The 17,783-nt window shown below is 35.1% G+C and overlaps 1 pseudogene; it reads left to right on the top strand.

The window, feature by feature from the left end:
- The first annotated feature begins 12,654 nt into the window (after nt 1-12,654).
- On the top strand, nt 12,655-12,759 carry LOC112541076 (U5 spliceosomal RNA; annotated as a pseudogene).
- Nucleotides 12,760-17,783: the final 5,024 nt, after the last annotated feature.

Below are 17,783 nucleotides of genomic sequence, written 5' to 3'. Positions count from 1 at the left end.
ACTTGCTCACATGAATGAGATGATTGGGTCAGCTGACTTGTGCAGTCAATGAATCATACAAGTGCTGTCAGTCAATGCTAGCTGCATTCTTTGAGCTAGAACTCCAGCCTTGATCTACAGAGCTGTGATGTCAGGCCTGTCATACACATCAGATGTAAGAGACCAGGAAATGTAATTCCTAGAGGTCTATTGTCGTGCGTCATTTAAGAGCCTTACAATTAAAGGTTATGGGTTGGATCCAGTTGCTTACTTAGTCATGGCCATCTTAGGCCCATTTGATTTCAGTGTCTCTAATCTAAATATGAATATATCTGGATATTTCTAGAATTAAATCCCTTTATTTTGGAACAAGCCAATATAATAATTTCTTCTGAAACACAACTGGAGTTTTCTGTATGGACTTTGAGAATTAGTCTAAATCCCACTGTCTTCCCATTAAAAGAATTACAGTGTAAGCAGTCAATCTCTGCGCTATATTTGAAGCTTCCTGGTCCATTTAGTGGCCCTGAGACATATGTAGAAATATTCAGATCTTTTCTGTATGGAGACATACAATATTAATAAAAGTTCTAAAATGTTACAGGACCTTGGAGAGAAGCATGAAGTTTAAAAAGAAATATACTGTGGCTGATTTTAGAAGTCATTTGTGACACACAAAAAATAAACGTGGCCTGAATTGCCTTCTTTCTCTGCTTCCATCTGAGAGAGTCTGTCAAATTGTTTCCATTATTTTCAGCTATCACTTACTATTTCCCAGTGTCTTCTCTGATAATTTATTGTACCTTCACCATGTCGGACAGAATGAATTAATATTGTTCTTTTAGAAGGTGCAAGACTTATGAAAAACATAAATAAATAAAACGTTTTAAAATTTTCAGTATTTCTTTCAAAAGGTCTTGGCTACTTTTATTCATTGTCTCCCTAACCAACAGCACAATCACTTTTAAATTATTTTTTTATGTTTTAGAATTATTACTTCACTATCTTGCCATGATCAGAGACAATCTGTATTCAGAAATAGGTTTTCATCCATTTTTAAATGAAGATTATTAATATATGCAAAGGAAAGTCATATATAAAACCAAATTTCCCATATTTGCTACAAATTTCTACATATATGTATTGCATTTATGTTTCAGACATGAATATATACATGTTTTTATATAGTTTTTAAAAACTGAATCATATACCCAACATTTTCTTACTGCATGACTCTTTGAAGTTAGATTCTGTCAATAGCTAATCCTGATTGCTATATTTAATCCCCTCATTTAGAAGCAATACATTATTGATTTTCAGCAATTGGAACAAAATATGATAGAGAATCATTACCTTCCCATTCTGCTTGTGAACTTCATAGAGATGCCAGGTTGGCCATTGTGAAAAACAGGATTTTGGAATTGATTCAGCCAGCATCTGTTTAATGTTATTTTGTTTTCCAGTCCATGTCCATTCAATGCCTATTTTTCTCTTATAGAATAACAACACAGCCTTTCAAAGCACAGGGCTCAACTTCTAAACAGTGCTCCTTAATGATGTAAGAATACAGCCTTAAGGGATAACTTTTTCTTAGTGCCAAAGAACTTATCAGTTTAAAGATGTACCTAACAATTATATATTTTTGTTCATAAAAATAAATAAGTAAAATGAGGTCATCTTCAGTGGGACCTTTCATGGGAATCAGTAAGACAGACTTATTCCCAGTACATATTGTTTGGGGAATTTGAAGGCCACACACCTTAAAGTTGCCAAGTTTGAGAAATCCTGTTCTAGACTAAGGCAAAGTGAGACTTTGGAACTGCCCCAAATCAGGCCCTTCTCTTTTCTTTAAAGATCTTCCACCACTTCTCTTTTTAGAAAGGATTTTACCCTTTTAAAGGTCTTGTAGTGCTTTATTTTAATTTTCAAAGAGCTGTTTGAAATCATTTGAATAACTGTGTATCTTTCTACCTGAGTCAATATTTTTTATTAACAGTATCGCTATAACATTTTAAAATCTTTTAAGAATGCTACCTTCATATCTCACTTTTTCTTCAGAATCTCAGGGTGACATATGCAGTCTTCCTCCTCCTCCACCACCTCCTCCTCCTCCTCCTTCTCCTCCTCCTCCGCTTCCTCCTCCTCCTCCTCCTCCTCCTCCTCAAAAAACTCTATGGTAAAGATTGAGCTAAGAAGTCATCTGGTGAGCTTCCATGGTTGAGGCTGGACTTGAAACTGGGTTTATCTAGTCTTAGTCCAGCACTTTAACAATACACTTCACACTAGTTCTCTTTTAATCTGTGGTCTACCTTAAGATCAACATTTAAAAAGGGGAGGCATCAATGCTGTATGAATAAATAAATAAATCTTAATACAATATAGATGCTGTACCAACCCAGCTGCACTGTAGGCACTCAGAACACATTTGCAGAAACAAAGAATTATTGCAAGTTTAAGTTCCTTTCGGCTGAGGCTGGACAAGTGCCGTAAAATCTATTGTTACTTTTATACATAGCAGTGCTGATATTGTGATAAAGTCATCATCATAGGCAAAATCAAGATCAGAAAGCAACAGCATTATGATTACTAAAGCCACTTCCAACCACAGTTTTGCCTCTTATGACTGAAGCCTTAACCATGGAGGAAAAGAAAAACAAAGACAATTGAAAAGAAAGCCAAAGAATACAGATGAGCCAATCAAAATCCCATAAACAAACCTAAAGAACTCCAAGGCTGGAACACTTAATTTACGGACAGCATGGAGATCAGCAAGTATCATCTGTTACATCATGGAAAGGCTGAGGCATGATTAGAAGGTAGTTTTAAAATACTAAATCCCCATGATATTTAGACAAGCTGGCATAAAAAAAAAATGAAGTATATGGAAGGCTGGAGAAATAAAGCAGTAATTGAAAAATAAAAGCTTCAAAAGTTGAATTTTTTTTTTTTTGGCATTTTTATCTGAAACAATAATATTAATTTACTTGTCCTAAGAATTAAGGATGCTTTTTCTATTGTTATATCCTGAGGGTAAAATCTACCCTTTATTTCTATATGCTAATGAACACTAATATCTTAGGCATTTGGCAATGGATTTGCAGAGCATGGTTCTCTGAGGCTCCAAGAGGTCTTCCAGAAGCTCAGGAGCCCCAAAAGAACCTTCTGTGCCAAGATTGGAAGGTTCTCCAGTGTTCCCAGGCAAATTATTTGAGCTCACTGTCTGTTTAGGCTATGTTCAAGAAATGGAAAGGGAGCAGAGTACTTCACAAGGGGACTGATACTACCTGGGTGTAGTTTCAGTGGATTTTATAGATGCATGCAAAGTAAACAATAATCTCCTGAAAAGATTAATTAAAATATAATATATAAATAAGATGAATGATAGACTTCAATATAAGAGCAAAAAGGAAATTATTTGGATTGACTTAGAATGGAATAGAAAGAAAGGAAATCGTTCTTTGGATTGCTTGAAACTAGTGTTGTTTTGGTGGAAAGATGAAATGAAAGAGGCTGGATGATGAGGAAAAATGTATACAAGAGCATGATTTCTGCCAAGTATGAGGGACAGAGAAATATATAAGGTGCACACAGGGAAGAAGAATGCCGTCAAGGAAAGTAAGGAACAGTTAAGGTTAAAAGAAGTAGAGAAAATGCAAAGTAATTTTGATGGAACTGAAAAAGCATTGTTTGGAAATGGGTGAAAAGGAGCCTCTAACACAGTGAATGGAATTAAAAATGAAAGCAATCCATGAACTGGGATGAAACTGATGTGAGAATATTTTACAGATCTATAAGAGAATGCTAGTGATATATCAAAAGTGGAATTCATACAAGTGCTATAAATATTAATGTCCAAAAAGTTGTGTGAAAGAAGTAATTAACACTTTCAGAATGTTGAACAAAGGTAGGGCTGCAGTTGTAGGTAGGCGAACTGAAGGAATGTTAAAATATGGAAGTGGTTTGCTTGTGGTGTGGCTCTGTATTTTGTTAAACATCTGTGTGTGAAGACTGGGATGAGTGCCTGACAACTGGAAGAATTCCATTACTGTTCTGTATACAACCAGAAAGGTTTCAAGAGTAAATTGTAAAAAGTGCAGCAAGATTAGTTTGTTAAAGTGTACCTGGGAAGATGTTTGGCAGAATTTTATTGAAAAAGTACAAGAAGTGACCATGAGCAAGATTTAGGTAGTACAACATGGTTTCATGTTGGGCGGATGTTGTACAGGTTAGATTGTTGCTCTTCAGGTAGTCATTGAGAAATATGAATGTGAATTGCATGGTGGGTATGTATAAATGTCAAATTAAAACATAAAATTTAATTATTGAAGTTTCTTTGGATCCTACTTAAAGTAGTGTGGGTAAAATGTTTTCCATTTCATTTTCTTCATCCCTCTCTACATTTTCCCCCTTTGTTGTCCATAGAAAATCATGATTTTTTTTTTTAGTCTGATTAAAATATAAAAGGAACACAGTCAGTTACTATCCTGTCCCAGAATGTATAAGAATTAGAGTAACATGATTAATGGGGATATACACAAAGAACTGGAAACCAATAAGAACACATAGTATTGGATTATTTTTTTTTATCAAATGAATGAATGAATCTGATCTTGGTTTGTTCAGTAATAAATAGCGATGTATCTGTTATACATTATGGATACACAGCAATAATAGATGCAAGTAGCAATAAATGATCTCTGTTATCTATCGCCTGCTAGTTATATAGATGTGTTATGGTTCTATCTTGCTTCTTCCACCTTGAGAATTGGATTTCATGAAAATACCTCAAAATAATAAAGCTATAAATCAAAAAAGGCACCTACTCTCTATCCTACAGTTACATAGTTGCTTTTAAGAGTAGAATGATCTGCTTTGCTGTATGAGTCACAATACTGAAAAGTTTTTCTGTAAAAGATGTATTAAAGAAGAAATGCATTAACAGAAATACATTCTTTAAAAGGTAAATTTCAATTCATTTTACATAGGCAAAAAGAACGCAAGGCTGCTGGCCTCATTTCTGTTTTTGAGGTCATTCTGTCCCATAATTAAAAATGTAGACTGAAAGCACGCATACTATTTCAGTCTTGAACATGCCTTTAGAGGAAAATGTAGCTTTTGTATGTCTCTGAAAGGAAAATTCTCTACAGTTTCCTATATGGGCTTATAAAAATTAATCCCTTAGCTTCAAAGAAAAAAACAATGAATGATTCCATTCTTCCTGGGAAATAGTTATCTATAAATGCACTTAAATGTGCTTTATAAAGTAATTAGAACTGAATTAACTTCCATCAATTCTTTTTTAAAAAAAGAGGAGGAGGGTAGGAAGAAGAAACAGAGGTGAGAAGTTGCAACCTTTCTTCCTGTAATTTTTGCTATTCTATATTGGGACATTGATACAACTTGAATATTTTATACAATGATACAATATAACATATCAGTTCTACGTTCATTGAATCTGCTTCTATGATACACAATTTAGAATTAACATCAGGACCCAGTTTATCTTGTGTGACAGCTTAAGTTACAGAGGTGTTTTGCATACCATTTTATGGACATTAATGGCCTAAAACAAAGCAGCTGAGTCCTGTACAAATGTGTACATAAATAAACATAAGAGAAAGAGGACACCATGAAATTTTCGTGCCAAATACTCACAGAATCTATTAATTAATTAATTCTCTTTGAGTGCAGTGCAATTGCACTTTGTTTGAAAAAGTGCAAGTTGTTTCCTGTACTATTGTGGCTTCAGTTATAGTTTGTCCATCTTTTTTATCTGTTTAGTTTGCTTGCTTGGATATATGTATGTATCGCATACTTTTTGGACCAAAATTTTAGAAAACAGGAATTCAGTGAATCCAATTCAAACAAGTTCACCATGAAATGATAGTTTCAGAAAAACTGAAAAAATGCAAACATGTTCATGAAGACAGGTATTATCAGGGAATGAGCCAGGACAGAAAGTCCTTCCCATACTCCAGTTTAAAGCTTTAAAGATGCTGGTCACCATTTTGTTCTGGCTGATATGTTGCACTGCATCAGCTTTTGTAAACCTGAATCACACGCTCTGATTTCTTTCACTAAATTATAACTTATTTTTTATTGACTGGGAAGGAATTTTGGCTTTGTCTCAACCCTTTTCTCTCTCTTTTACTCTAGTCAGGCAGTAAAGATAGTAAAGGTTGGGAGATGAGGATATACACATTCTTATAAGGAAACAGATATTTTTCAACATGGGCACTCTGTAAGTGTAGGCAACTGGATGCTCTTACAGAAACCTTTGTAGATCTTTTTGTTTTGAATGTCAAAGATTCAGTAGACAGCTGAGCATGAGGGGACATTTAGTGGTGGAACTTACCTTCATGCTCAGATCCCCCAACTCAGTTTAGGTGGGTAGACAGAGGTCTGCCTGTAGCTTCTGAAACTAAATTCACTAATCTCTAAATTTACCATGGTGAACATCCAATTTTTCTGTTCAGTCCTTGTTGGAGTTCTTAATTTATGCTTTGTCATCTCACATCTTGATAGTGAAAAACTGCCTTGTTGACATTCACAACATGTGAAAGCCATACTCAGATCTCACACTGATGTCCTTTTTATTTTGTATTCAATATCCACCTTTTTTCTTGGTTTCAAAACTATTCAGATATATATTTTACAAAAACTGGGAAGAAAGCATTTGGCAGGAACCTCAAGAGTTTCATCAAGAGGGTATTAAAAGTAGAATGAGAAGGGAAGGGTGCCAAAAGACCAGAACTGAATATGCAGTCGAGGGTTAGGGCAAAGAAAGGAGAACACAAAGGGAGAAGCAGGAAGCTGGGATGGGAACTGAGAGTTCCTCAGGACACTGCAAGAGAAAGTCTAGTAGGTAGCACTCAAAACTTAATATGTTTTTAACCAATGAACAGAGTATGGGAAATGAATAGGAAGAAATAGAAACCCTAATTCAAGACAGCAAATGTGATGTGATAGACATCACTGAATTTTGTTAGAATAATACCATTATTGGCACACAGCACTGGAACACTATTCAAAAGGAACACACGTAGGAAAAAGCATATGGATGTTCAACTTATATCAATGTAAAGAAAAATATATACTTGCATAAAAATTCAGGAATTAAAGCATGGAAATCCTGTTGACAGTATTTGGGTAACAATAAAAGAAGAGAGAAACAAAAGTGATACCACTGTAGCAGTTTATTATAGACTACTTGCACATGCAGAAAATATAGATGAGGTCTTTCTGTGCCAGGTGAGAAGTCTTTCAAAGAAACATTCAGTAAGGATAATGGGACAAATCAATTGTCTTGACATCTCCAGAGATTGATTCAAGCCATTCCAAGAGTCAGAAGTCCAACAAATTCTTATCCTATCTTGCTGACCACCTCATTTATCAGAAGATGGAAGAATGTCAGCCCTTCAAGATAGGCAAGATTATGAAACAGAAGCATCAGGGATTTCAGGAATGCTGTTTATTGTTATAGAGTATAATAACAGAATCTTGAAAGTCTCTCAGAGTTTCTCTCTACTACATCTTACACCAAGCAAAATCAAGGTAGGGTTATTATGAGTTTCTTTCTCATGCTTTCTTCTTTCCCAGGATTGAGTAATCTCTTCTGAAATTTCTCAATAATGGTTCATTCATCCCTTCCCCATTCTTAGGGCAGGTTTATAAAGAAAGAAGGAGATCTACTATCCTGGATCCCATCTTCATCAATAGGGAAAGATTAACTGCAGAAGTGAAGGCAATTGGCACCTGGGAAAAATGGATCATGCTTTCCTTGAATCTGTGATATCTAGAGGAGGATGAACTTAAAAAGATTCAGACCTGCACACTGGACTTCAGACGATTTTGATGAACTCCAATCCAGTGTAAGTCAGATCCAATGGCTCAAAATCTAAAGGAGAAAAATACTCAGAGAAAAAGGGAAATTCTATGAAATGGGATATTGAAGATGCAAGCAGAACTAACCCTCAGAAGAAGGAAAAATTAAGAATTCTAAAGAGGTCAGCATGTATACATACAGAGCTCTGTAAAATGCTGAAGAGAAAAAGGAAAATGTATAGGAACAGAAGGAAGGAACACAACCAAAGAAGTCATCTCCAGAAAATCTAAAGCTCAGAATGATCTGAGGCTTTCAATAGATATCAAAAGGCAGGCTTGTGTATAACAATAAAGGGAAATTCAAGGAGAATATAAGTCTGTAATGTGGAGAAAGTGGTGAGTCAGTAATGGAAGGTGGTGAGGAGGTAGAACTCCTATTTTACAGTTGTCTTCTCTCAAAAGGGAAACGGAGCCCTGGCGTATGATGGTTATCATTGGGGGAAGAAGGGAACTACAGCTTAAAACAAAGAGTAAGAGAGAAGTTAGGTAATTAAAAGGAATTCAAGTCTCCAGAGCCAGATAGTTTACATACCTGGGTACTTGAAGGAACTAGCAGATGATTGCACAATAATTCTTAATAATCTTTGAGAACTGCTAGAGGCAAGCAAAAATTTCCATCTTTAAAAAGGGGAAGGAGGATCCAGGAAACTACAGGTCTGTCAGATTAATGTCTATATGGGACATTGTCTTAAAACAGATTATCACACAGCACATTTGTGAGCACTTGGACAGGCATGCTACAATTAACAGGAGCTAGCATGGGTTAACACAAGCAAATCATGCCAGACTAATTTTATTTATTTCTTTGACAGAGTTACTAGTTTAGTAGATCAAGGGAATGCCATAGACATACTTCACTGCACTTCAACAATGCCTTCATCACAGTGCCTCATGATATTCTTTATAAAATGATAAAATATAGGCTAGATGATACTATTGTTGGATGGGCTCACACCTGGCTAAAAGACTGCACCCAAAGAATGCTCATAAATGGTTCCACTCCTGCTTGGAGGGGAGTATTGAATGAAATGCTACAGGGCTCTATCCTGGGGCCTGTGCTGTTCAACATTTGTATCAATGACTTGATAAAGCAATTGGGGGGACATTTTAAAAAAATTGTGGTTGACCAAAACTGGGAAAGGTGGCTAATACTTAGAAGACTCTAAAAGATCTACACAAGCTTATGCAGTGGGCTGAAATGAATAGGATGCAGTTTAACAAGGAGAAATGTAAACTTCTGCATCTGAGTAGGGAAAATGTAAGGCACAAATAAAGGATGGGGAAAACCTGGCTTGTCAGAAATACATGGGAAAGTAATCTGGGTATCTTTGCTGAGTTAAACATGAGCCAGTAATGCACTGCTGCTGCCAAAAAGACAAGCATTCTCCTGGGATTCATTAATACAGCAAGATTATGGCAGGTATCTATTATTTTCAATTCTAGCCTGCCTTGGTCAGACCCCATTTGGAATATAGTATCCAATTCTGGGCACCACTCTTCAGAAATGGCAATGGCAAATAGCAGCACTTTCTCAGGAAGACTACCAAGAAGGTGAAGTGTCTGGAAACTAAGCCAACATGAGGACCAGGATTTGGGTATGTTTAGCCTGCAGAAAATATGAGTTAAGGGAAGATATCATTGCAGTCTTCAACTATCTGAAGGAGTGAACTTCCTTTCTATTGCCACAGAGGAGTGAATTAGAACCTATGGGTTAAAATTACAAGAAAGAAGGTTCAGACTAGACATCAAGAAAAAATCTTGACTGTATCCTGTCAGCAAATAAAACAGGCTGCTACGTGACATGGTGAGTTCTCCTTCACTAGAAATCTTCAAACAGAGGCTGATCAAGTACAGAGATGCTCTAATGGATCCTGCACTGAGCAGAAGGTTGGACTTGATGACTTATATGGTAATTTCTAACTTTGTGATTCTATTCTTCGTACTGGACTTATTTTACATTTCTTCTTTTATCTGATATATCCCACCAGATTGATTGGATTGATTGATGATGTGCCATCAAATCATTTTTTATTCCTAGTGATCACAGAGCTAGATTTTCTCCATGAAAATCTGTCCCTAACTTGGTCTTTCAGGCCTTCTAACAGTGCACTCATCACCACTGTAACTGAGTCACTGAGCTGCTGGTCATCCTCCTCTTCTCTTGCCTTCCACCTTTCCCAACATTAGAGGTTATTTGTGCCTCAGGTCCCACAGAACATTTCTCAAAATTCACCTTATTTAGTGCATTCCATGATTTGTGCAGTTTTAGTATAGACACCAATAAAAGTTAGCACTAATCAAAATCATATTGTTGAATATTTTCTTGAACTGATAATAATGATGAACAGATATGAGAGATCTCTGTCTTTACTTTTCCAATTCTAAAAATGTTCCAATTTTAGTTTTTACAGAATGCTGACATGTTGCAGGGGCATCTGATTGCTAACTAAGTTACTAATTCAGATCCTAGCATGAGATCTGCCAGCGAGCCTGTAAGTTCAAAAAGGTGTTGGAGCAACAAGCATGAAAGTGTTGTCACTGAAGCCCCTTTTTTTCTTTGTTCTCATTCAGTTTTGTTATTTCTGCCATCTTTATTCTTTTTTGTAGTTTCCTTTTTTAACAATTTGTAAATTGCCCAGAGTATATAAATTATCATTATCATGATTATTATGCAGATTTCAGACTGTAAAAGCAGGGACTTCAGAATCATGATTTATTCACATTTATGAGAAAGAATAAAAAGGAGACCTCCAACCAAGAGAAGACTAATCCCATGTAATTGTAATGGAGATTCAAATTCAGGAAGGAATAAAAGGAAAATATGGGTTGAATTAGAGAGGAGATAATGAGAAAGAAACCCTGTTTGTTGTTATTCTTGTGAATACCAGTCTTGAAGCCACCACAAGCCCTTCCTGTCTTTCCTTTTACCTGAGACAGCTTTTGGAAGTTCTGAGACAGAGAAGTTACTTGATCTCAACAGCCCTAAAAGGATTATTTCCAGAGAAATGGAAAGAACAGGATTCTTTACAATATGTATTTACTATCACAATTTGTGATCATACAGATCCCAAAACATACAGTTTTGGAGATCAATCAGAACTTAAATCCACCCTGCTCTTATGCAGTACATTGTTAGAATTAATTATCATTAATGGCAGTGAAAGTGCTAAATCTTATAGACAGCTCCAGCTGGTGTACATGATTGGAATGTGTTGCATCTAAAGATCAATATACTTGGTGACTAGTGCAACTATACTATTACATTACCTGCACTGGGCAAATGTCACTTTATGTTGCAAAGCAATTGCAAGCAATTATCTTTTGGACATCTTGAGAGATTAAGTAGGCAAGCTGGAGACCTTAATTTGCCCTACTTCTATTGGAAAGTGTAGGACCTCTATTTCAAAGAATTATCCTTAGACTTGATTAGAAGCTGATGCATACAATTGTCAGCTGAAAATCTTACATCTGTGGGCATAAATCCACATTTAGGATACTTGATTCTCAATTTCATTCTGAAAAAGTGATCAAACGTCCATGAAATAGATTTTCCCACTTTATATAATGTACTTTTTTGAGTGTCCTATGCAGGACGTTTCTGGATGGAGGGTATGTCAAATATTTTCCTTTTATGTATACTATCTTCCCAATCTAAGAGTCCTCCAGAATATCCAGCCAGCATGACTCGTAGATGTGTTGGCTGGGAATTGTAATACATACACAGAAAGCCAGTGGGTTGGAGAAGAGTTTATCTTAGAGAAGATGACTTTCATTTCCTTTATGGAGACCGAAGTGCTGTTGTGGTATTTTTTCTTCTCTGCCTTTTTTCTGTGGGTTAGCACTAGCATGAAGCTTCTGACAATATTAACAGTAAAAATAAGTCTTAACAACAAGCTGCTTCAAAATTCAAATAATTATATAATAACAATAACCCAATACAGTACATGTGGATCATATGTCACCCTATGGTTGCAGGTTGCCCCTGTGCTAAGTTATATTTCTGGAACTAGGATGCAGAGGAGGTGGGATTGATAAACTAAACATTGTTTAATTTATTTTCAAACAGTTAAAATTGTATGTCTAATTAATAAAATAAAAGTGTCATCACTCTGGAAATAATTCAGAACTAATTACAGAATCTTTCTGCTACTCATTAAAGCAGTCAGACATTTTTAGGCTTCTGGACAAGAATCATGTTAATTTGAAGGAGGGGGTTCCTTGGAGGAGTTGCACCTTTCCTGAAGCATGGACAGTCCTAAAATGTAATCACTTCATTTTATGAAAAAGGCAAAGGAAATCCATATTGTTTTAGAAAATGGCCAGAATATTTGAGCAATTTAAATAAATAAAATATATCCAGGGATTGTTATAGACAGGCGGGGAAGGTGTCCTAATTTTCTGTTTAAAATGGAAACACAAGAAGCTCAGCTCCATTCATGAAGTATATTTCAAAGTCAGCATAGATATATTTAATCTACAGGTTTTTAAAAGGAAATTCTGCATGTCTACTCACAAGTGATTCCCACTGTGACATGTTAAAGGATATGTAAGAATACAGTACTGTAAACATACCTCAAAGACACAGGGCCCTCCTTTAGCTAAGCAAATGCTTAAGATCATTACCTTCTGTGCAAAGTGTTGTGAAAGTTACATTTGAACACAAAGAAAGCTGTTTCCCTATGTCAGTCTCAATGTAGAGGCATGTGTGTACTTCAAAGTCCATACAGAGTTCCTGTGTAAGAAAATCAGCTTTACAGAGCTTTGTGATTGAAGAGAAAGAAGAGAGAGCACGTACTCTGGTTTCTCTTCAGATCGTATAAATCTTTCACCTTTTACTAAAGATTTCCGTGGAGAGGAACATTCTCTGTTCTATTTTGATTTTTCTATTTTTAACATACTTATTTACTGTTTTTAGCTTTGTTGTATGCTGCCCAGAGTCACCTGTGGTGAGATGGACAGCTCTATAAATTGGTTTAATAAAAAAATAAAAATAATAACTAAGAAATTACTGGATTAGAGAAACACCATTTATACTAAGAATAACTTACTCAATTATTTTAGTAGGGATGTTGTTTGTTTGAAATGTGAAGTTCTGATATTGTGATATTGAGATTTCATAGCTTTTATTTATATTGATATTATTTGCAGATTTTCCAAAAAATCTACTTCTGTTTTAAGAGTTCTTATTTTAATATAAGCTTTCCCCAAAATTTCTCCAGTGGGTAATGAATCATCTAGTGAGTAATTCTTGTAAATTATTTAAAAATGTATTAATTTATTAATAAATTTATTAAATTTATTAATTCTCTCTCTATATAAAGATAATAAAGATTTATAACTTTACCTTCGGTTCCAAAGACAAATTGATTGTTAAGTATTTTATTTTGTTTTTCTCTGTCTTAATGCCAGAACATTCTACAGCTGTTCCTAACTGAAGACCCTGAAAAATATAGTAAGGATAAAATTAATTTAGTTTGGCAGTGATATGAAATGTCAGAAGAGAATAATTTGTGATTTGTCTGCTAAAGTTTAAATAGAAAAATTTACTATACAGTTTGTTATTTTCTAGAATGTATATTTATGTAAGTAGAAAATAAATGCAGTTGCTTGTAAATAGCGTTGTAATGTTGGGTTGGAACTCGGTTGTTGCTCTCTTAAGGAATGGGAAAGTGAAGCTGGAAACTTATCCTTTTAAATACCAAGGGTAAGTTTCTAGTCGCACTGATGCCAGAATTATGGAAGTTGCATGATGACATCACAGTGCAACCCCCACTTTATGTTACTTGTACTGTGGTGCCATAAACAAGTATGAAAGAGATGGAGTGTGTGTTGTGACGTGTTCCATCACTTGCCCCTTTGTTTCCCTTGTGAATGTCTATTTTTATATAATAAATAATTTTTAATATGTTGCAGTTTGTGAATTTTATATCTCTAAGCTTTCATTAATGTATTCATGTGTTATATTATCATTGTTTTTACTTTATTTTAATTCTGTTTGGCATCCAGAGTCCCTTGTTGAAATGGGCGGCCATATAAATTAATTAAATACATTTTAATACAAACATAGACAAACGTAGACATAGTGCCAGTATTTATCAGATAATAGAAAACTGTTATTCCAGTTATCAGGTAACTAAAAGAATCAGAGTACTTTACACATTCAGTCCATCAAAGTTTTTCAGAGACAGGTTAATATGGATTTCAGAATGGATTATATCTCCTTACGGTTCTAGCACTTCCATGAAAGGGGCAGGTCTTCTAGAGGGGCTGGCAGAGATATATCTGGACCTACAGACATAGAAATAAACAATGTGTGATTCTATGGAATACTAAGTAACCTACTGAATTTTGAGATAAATACAGGAAAAGAGTAAGTCCAAACTTTTACCCTCTTCTTTGTTATTCAATGTTTATTTTTACAAAGATAAAGGCTCCAAGAAATTTGCTCAATGGAGAGATAATTTGTTTAGATCACAAAATGTTATAGATAACAAGGCAAAGATAAAATCTCTTGAGTCTCTTACTTTACAGTGCTCTTCTACATTTAATTGGCTTCAGTACCTTCAAATAAGAAGTGTGGCAGCAAAAGAAGTACTGAAACAAGGGGCGGGATTGAGAAATTTAACCAAATTTGAAAATCTGATAACATGTATTATTGACCTAGTCTGGCTAGTCTTGATTGTTTAAATGAATAATTCTTTTTCTACAAAATGTTGAAAATGTAACAAGCAGGCCTTTCTTTCATATCTGGTGGCAATGGTGTAAAGGCCAAAATATTGGAATATAGTTCAACGTAGAATGGAACAAATTCTAAAAGTTGCAATCCCACTGTTTTATATATTACCAAATCATACATCTGTTCAAAATACACTGAATTGTCATGCATACTATGTATTAACAACTGCAAGGACTTTATGTGCCTTTTATTGAAAAAGATCTTTGACTGCTTCTTTGGAAGAATGGCTTACCAAATTGTTGGTGGATGCCTCAATGTCTAAAATAACTATTTTAAAAGGTAAATCTGACATAGAATATAATTCAAACTGAAAACCATACTTGGATTACAATCTCATACATGGAATTGTGCTACACCCAAAATTTGGTTTCTAGAGCTCATATATTAACGTTCTCTAATTTATAGTATTAGTAGAATGCATTATTTACTACTTGTCATTTCTCTTAATGATTCAAACAACATTAACCAAGGGTTTTTGACTGTATTTTGACTAGAAAAGATGAATTATATCATAAGTTTCTAATGATGTACCAGAACACATTAGTTTCATGATATTTCAGATTTTTATTTATCCTCTCATATCACTATTTTCCTTTGTGTTATTTATTTCTTATATTCTTTTAAAATGTATAATAAAAAATTGGAAAAAATGCTTTTTTCAGAAAATTCCTCCAAAGAGCACATAGAGAACTTCTGTTCTTAGGCAACATTTTTTGGCCTGTTACAAATAGTGGTCAACAAATTTACAAGCTTTCTATTCTAATTTGGTGCCTAATTTACATGATTAGCATAGGTTTAGTCACACTTATTTGGTCTCTGCAAGTCACACTTGTAGACTTGGACCTGGGCTGATTTCAAAATTACTTAGGACAGTTGGACTTGGTAAGCCCTGGATGGGGCTTGTGTGGATTACATGACCTCCATTCCTTCAAACATTTTACGACAGCTTCATATCTCACAGTGCTATCTAGCATCAAGTCTGACCACTGGTCCACTCACCAGAAAATTGCCTATAGTAACTGGGAGTTTTGTGGAATTAAGTCTTCTGACTTTTGCATGGAAAACTTGTGCCATCACTGTAACCGATGGCTCATCTTCAAAATAATGCTCAGGATGATATTAAACTTCATTTGAAATTATATCATGAAACTGCAGTAGCAAAGCTCACTGATTATAAAGGCTGTTGTACTTCAAATTGTCTTCAGTTTTAGATTGGTTGTAGGTGATGTACTTTCTTATTGCTCTTTGGTCACCTCTAGTGTGGTGTCCTTGGAATAACTACATTCAAATGACTTTTTATTTAACATCCAGTGGGAGTAATGGGAGAATTTATTTAAGAATGACCAGATGCTCGCCTGTAAAATTGCAATCCTGTTTATACTTCCTTGGGAGTACTGAAATCTTAGGCTTGCATAGGTTAGTTGATACATTGGAATGAAAAAAAAAATGTACCCTTCAGATGTCGTTGGACTCCAACCAACTAAACCAAATTAACACAGTCAGTAGTCACAAACAGTAGACCAACAATATCTGCAAAGCTAAATATTCTTCATCCTTTCTCTACAGCTTCTTTACATGAAGATGTAGAAATGAGTTAGACCCAGTGAAAATGATGGTCATGATGCATATGAACTAACCTTTCATATCTAATCATATATGCACCTAGCTTCTACCCACATAGTTTCCTCAACTGTGGGTGTTTCTGATCCATAATTATCATAGATCTATTACTTATCCAATATCTGCTGAATTCTGAAACATGGGAGTTCCATGAAGTAAGGAATGGAACGAACAAAGGAAATAATAGTCTCAGGTGGCTAAAATATTTTAGGCAATTGTAAAGAAGAAAGCACACTTCATTATTTCTATAACAAACAGATGCTTGTAAGGGCTAAGGGCAATGTATTGGAAGGTTCAGCAACCTCCTCTGGACTATATTTGCATGTCAAACTCAGTAGAAGACTCCAATAGACCTCTTGCTTTGCAATTACTCTCTCTGTACTTAAGTATAGTCCATGAAGGAGATCTGGTTTCAGATGGCTCCAAGAAATTTCTGTCTGGGGTACTCAAAGACTCACAAAGAAGGGGACAGTTTAGCACTCTCATCTGTTTTTGGCCTTCCAACTCTGCTATTTCTTTGAATGACTTCAGCAGAATATGGAGAGAGAAATTCAAAAGGAGGTCCTTTATTCTCTCTCTATCTGGACTTCTTTCAGAAGTTTTATTCTGTGTCTCTTAATGTGCATTGTTCAGAGGGGCTCCTGTGTTATCCCTTGCCCAGAGACAAATTCACTCAAGGCTTTCCAGTTTGATTGTCATTAAAACATGTCTTCTTCTTCTTCTTCTTCTTCTTCTTCTTCTTCTTCTTCTTCTTCTTCTTCTTCTTCTTCTTCTTCTTCTTCTTCTTCTTCTTCTTCTTCTTCTTCTTCTTCTTCTTCTTCTGGTGGTGGTCAGGATTTATGAGATCTGTGATTCAATCAACTTTTCAACAGAATAGAGTACATATTTGTTCCATTTGCCCACAGTGGAATATTTACCCCTGTAAACAGCACTGAAATTAAACCTGAGCAAAATGTAGATTTGTAAGGTGGGTGCATGGAGTAAGGGAAGGAGGAGTCTTCATAAGCATTGCCTGTAGTAATCAGAATCTTCCAATATCTGCCATGATTTGAAAGCTCTTCCTCCTATATACGTCTAAAATGGTGCACTACTGGGATTTCATAGGTGAGAATCTCTTAGGAGAAGCTGAAGAGAAGACAGTTTTGGATCAAACTGGGGCTTCACTACAGTATATTCTGCCCTTTTCAGGAGGTCTTATGATTTTACTTTCAAATAAATAATAAAAACACAAGAATTTCTCTCATTCTCTTACTTTAGGTAGCTGGATTTGGATTCTTTACCTAACCAAATTTAGGTGTTATAAATACAAAGAAGCATGAATTATTTAATTCTACTGCCACATCATTATGTCTGCTAATTAAAACTCGGTACCAGTTCACATATTAAAAAATTACCATTGTTTACATACAATTATTTAGTATTAAGTTCCATTGAACAGAAAGATTTGCTTCCATCTAACAAGTATAATAAGTTACCCAGAAATTAAACAGCAAAGCAAGCAGAGATGGACAAAGAATGGCCCTCCATATGCTGAATTACATTTCCAATTTTACCAGCACATCCA

This window comes from Python bivittatus, unplaced genomic scaffold (assembly GCF_059951505.1).
Source record: "Python bivittatus isolate LINGU-HERP-01145 unplaced genomic scaffold, Pbiv_v1 ctg000080_np1212, whole genome shotgun sequence".
In the NCBI taxonomy this organism is placed as follows: Eukaryota; Metazoa; Chordata; class Lepidosauria; order Squamata; family Pythonidae; genus Python; species Python bivittatus.
This window is presented reverse-complemented; position numbering and strand designations above follow the sequence as displayed.